Here is a 5,073-nt window from a genome sequence, read left to right as displayed (position 1 = left end):
GACGCGGAGGGCGAGGACCGAGCCGGCCTGGAGGATAGGGACATAGAGAGTCAAAGGATGCAGAAAGAGGAGAGGAGGGTGAGGAGGCAGAATCAGAGATAGGTTGGAGAAGGTTTGAGCAGAGGGAAGGAGATGATAGGATGGAAGAGGAGAGAGTAGCGGGGGAGAGAGAGCGAAGGTTGGGACGGCGCGATACCATCCGAGTAGGGGCAGTGTTGGGAAGTGTTGGATGAGAGCGAGAGGGAAAAGATTACAAGGTAGTGGTCGGAGACTTGGAGGAGTTGCAATGAGATTAGTGGAAGCAACAGCATCTAGTAAAGTGAGGTCAAGCGTATTGCCTGCCTTGTGAGTAGGGGGGAAGGTGAGAGGGTGAGGTAAAGAGGAGAGGAGTGGAAAGAAGGAGGCAGAGAGGAATGAGTCAAAGGTAGACGTGGGGAGGTTAAAGTCACCCAGAACTGTGAGAGGTGAGCCATCCTCAGGAAAGGACTTATCAGGGCGTCAAGCTCCATTGATGAACTCTCCAAGGGAACCTGGAGGTGATAAATGATAAGGATGTTAAGCTTGAAAGGGCTGGTAACTGTGACAGCATGGAATTCAAAAGGAGCGATAGACAGTGATGGTCAGGGGAGAAAGAGAGAATGTCCACTTGGAGAGATGGAGATCCCAGTGCCACCACCCGCCTGACCAGAAGCTCTGCGGGTGTGCGAGAACACGTGGGCAGACGAGGAGAGAGCAGTAGAGTAGCAGTGTTATCAGTGGTAATCCATGTTTCCGTCATGCAAGAAGTCGAGGGACTGAGGGACGCATAGGCTGAATGATAACTCTGCCTTGTTGCCGCAGATCGGCAGTTCCAGAGGCTGCGGAGACCTGGAACTCCACGTGGGTCGTGCGCGCTGGGCCACCAGGTTAGAGTAGCGGCGGCCATAACGTGGATATAATCACATTGGATATTCAGGAGTTCTGACCTTGTACATTGGCTAGTGATAGAGGAGACAGTAGAAGAAAAGTAGCCCTCCCCTGAGACAGTGTTCAGCTTGAAGAGGCAATCATCTCTCATTGTATACAATASACAAGACCAGGGTGGCTGATTCTGGTGTTACAGTCAGTCCAGGGCCCGTATMCACAAAGTGTCAGAGTAGGATTGTGATCTAGGATCAGTTTAGCCTTTCTGATTGATCTAATCATTGTTGTGAGAGGAAACTAAAATAAATATCTCCACCTTATTTCTGAGTATTTAAAGTTGTATGCAGAGCAATACTGTACAATATTGGAACAGTATGGTTGACTATTTAGTCCTGGGACCTGCTTAGCTGAGTGTACTATAAAGTAGCTAATACACTATTAGTAAACTAATCATATCATGAATCTACTGTCATCCTTAAGACATCATTAAGATACATCAGTGGCTTTTCACACCCTGTTCATTTAGAAACTCTGTTATAAACTCCCCACAGAAATCATTCATGCTAACCTGGCAGGCCAAAACAAGGCCGGGGGGAGAAGGCTTTCAATCTAAATCTTCCCTTTCGATTGTCATCCTCTCATGAGAATGAATAGTGTCAGGTTCCTCCTTGCCTTCCAGTCATTACCAAGGAATAAAAATGTTCTCCAGTATTACAAAAGACCCCATTAAAATGGGGCAACATGAATAATTAGCAAATTATTGTAATTACACCAGAACTATTACCTTAAAATCCAAAGGGAAAGTGAATTTATTAACAGGCTAATGTGGCCTTAGTTCCTTGTCCATAAACCGCTTACAAGTTATTTTGTTGTTTAGGATGGTGCTGTTCCTAAGAGTAGGATGGTGCTGTTCCTAACAGCAGGAACAGTACTATCTAGTGGTAAAACCTGGTAATATCAGTATGTAACAACTTCAACAACTAATTTCTCTGAACAGGGGGAAAAAAACATCAACAAATTCACAGAGAATACATTACATTGACTAATTGACTAATCACAAGCTTGTTATTATTTTGTTGTGCACTCTGTTCAACCTCATTTCAAATTGGTTGTGAAATTATCCAGTTCAACGTTAAAAGGAGACTCCACAAGGAGACATAATCATACAGGGGCTCCTGAGTGGTGCAGCGGTCTAAGGCACGGCATCTCAGTGCTAGAGGAGTCACTACAGACCCTGAATTGATTCCACGCTGTATCACAACCGGCCGTGATTGGGAGTCCCATAGGGCGCCGCACAATTGGCCCAGTGTCGTCCAGGTTAGGGTTTGGCCGGGGTAGGCCGTCATTGTAAATAAGAATTTGTTCTTAACTGACTTGSCTAGTTAAATAAAATACACWATGGGGACTTTCTGTTTACAGACATCAACAAAATACATKCAGATCAATAAAAGTAATCAAATAGGCTCTTCCTAATTTGTGCCGGAGAAGGCAGAGCCTAAAAAGCCAACTTAAACCAAAAGTCTGTCTGTTAGTTAGGTAGCTATAGCCATCCCATTTAGGCAGGGCAGCGGATTCAAGTGATAATTGCAGAGTTTACTAGTAAGAGCAAGTTATGCCGATTAGAAGCGAGAATACTAGCAGTGTTACCGTGAATCGGAGTCTCCGAAACGCTAGTGAGAAATTGCCGTCTAGAAAGTCACAACAATCCTAATAACCATAGATCAGATAATAATCCTGCATTTCATTCAATGGTCCTGAGGGTTGTAGCTACAGTTAGGTAGAAGCAGGGGCTTCTTGTAACACCAGGGGCTGAGTGGGTTTGAATTCACGAGGCACCCCCACACTGTGAAAACGATATGCAAGTCGATGCCTAAGTATGCTTTGGATTGAAAAGCTCTGCTTAAATTACATATATAAGTGTAGATCTGTACTAGAAATAAATTAATATAGATGATGGATCTAATAAGAGATTATGCAGAAGTCATGATTCCATAATAAATGGAAAGGACAATATGGGCTGACGAATGAATTCCGCATTGCACATAGTAATGGCCAGTCAAGCCAGATCGTATCTTGTCAACTAGATTGAAGTCGTTTGCGCCTCTGCCATTTAGAGTAAACAGCCGTACATGATGATGCCAATAATAACAAGTGGTGTCAGATGCTGTGATGCTGCCTCCAACAAGTTTTTCCTCTGAGTGTCGAATACAGCAACGGTGAAGGCCACAGCCAATTGGGTCAACCAGATTTAATGCAAAGACAGAGAAAAAGTGCATCTCACCGAGATGCGAACTGCCGCAGGAAAAGCTGCTGGCGCCTATGATCTGTCAAAGCGCCCTGGGGCTCAGGTCGACCTCACCTCAGAGAATTCGCATGACCCAATCTCAGTGGACGCGAGGGTCTAAACACCCTCCATTGGTGAATTATAGCCTTTAACCCCCCTACAAGGCCAAGGGCAGCCTTGACGCTAGTGCAATCTTAGGTCCAAACGCAAACAAGCCTTGCGTACTCTGAAGAGAAAGAAAACATCGCACTGGAGTGAGATGTAGCAGTGGAGGGAGATGAAGTAGAAAGTTCATCCTGTAGCGCAGGAATGAGATGACGATGGCCTTGTAGACGTCGATGTGATCATTTAAAAAGACAATGTAGCGTGGAGAAACATAGCATGGGAACTAGGATGCTGAAGAAATTTCTCTATTTTGAATAGTTCAAAGTTTAGATATTATATATTTACTACAATTTGGAACTAGGGATACTGTATGATGTATACTCGCTGTGCAGCGTAAGCGGAGCAGTAAGGCAGCAGACTCGTCGAGACCTGAGTGAGAGAGGAAGCGAGCGCAATACTACGCGCCCGGCGTGACTACAAATTATGAATGACTCTAAGGTGTACTCCTGTCGTGTATGCTCGAGGCGGAGACATGGATAGTGATGGGGTAAAACACAGCATATGTAGGCTTGAAATGGAAAATTAACGTTTATAAATGTCACAACCACCGTTAGCAATGCGAGATCTTGACTGCGATACGGATTGAAATCGACTAAGACTGCAATCGTGCTGTTAGCCACGAACATCTGTTCATCTACCACCTAAGAGGCAGGGTGTGCAAAGGATCAAAGTGGACGGGAGGGCCCAAAAAAATTTAGCTACCGAAGCCGAGGGCCGGACTGTTCGAATGTATGCAATTGAAAATATATTTTAAATGACGCATAATAGTCTAGTGAACCCTAATTGAACCTACTGAAAACGCTAACAAATATATTCGATATGATCAGATAAATAAAGCAATATTTATTTTAATGGCTCTGTCAGTAATCTTTAAGTTTTCAACAGACCACAAAAAGAACAAATTTCCTTTACAATAATAAAAAATCCACATGTACATGAACATTAGACTGAAAAGAAACCGGGATATTCAAGGCACCATCAGTAGCCTATAGTGTTTCTACATATGTTAGCGCAAAAGTGGGGCTAAATTATTACTTCAAGAAAAAAAACAATAATAGCAATTTTCTAATGCATCGCCACTCAAAACTGAAATATTTTTACATTGATAATTGGATGAAATACGAATAAGAATAATGAAGTGCAAAAATCTATTAATCAAAAACAAACTTTGTTTAAGGAGAAGTAAACCATGCAGTGAAAACATATTAAACTTAACTTTTAAAGCTTGGAACTGAGTAAAAATGCTAAAGTATGTGATTGCACAGTAATAGTTCACGGATTGCTTTGACGGTTGAGGGTGATAACTTGGTGTGTCCAATCTTTTCAACAGGAGTTCATCAATGTGTCGGGGGGTAAGGCTCTGAGCTGAGGAAACTCTCGAGAATTGCAGTGGAGGTGGGTTTCGAGCAGTAAGTCACTTTTGTGTGCATGTTTTGGTTCAGGGTTTCATCCAAAGATAACCAAGTTGTTTCACAAGGTAATAGTGCTGCCGAAACATACGACACGTTTGAGCAGTCTGGATGCGCAGGCTGGGGCATTGGTCCGGGCGAGGAAAGCTGGGCGAACTCCGCAGCAACCGCACTGCCGCCATATTTTGCCCTCAGTGCATCCAATTGCATGTGAGTCAATCACTTCCATGTTGGAAGTTTGGGTGGTGGAGCTTCCACGTCAACAGCAAAATGGGTTATCCGGAGACAGAGGTTCAACTCCACCTGCTTTTG

The sequence above is a fragment of the Salvelinus sp. IW2-2015 genome, linkage group LG23, assembly GCF_002910315.2.
Source record: "Salvelinus sp. IW2-2015 linkage group LG23, ASM291031v2, whole genome shotgun sequence".
Classification (NCBI taxonomy): Eukaryota; Metazoa; Chordata; class Actinopteri; order Salmoniformes; family Salmonidae; genus Salvelinus; species Salvelinus sp. IW2-2015.
Note: the sequence above shows the minus strand (reverse complement) of the source record.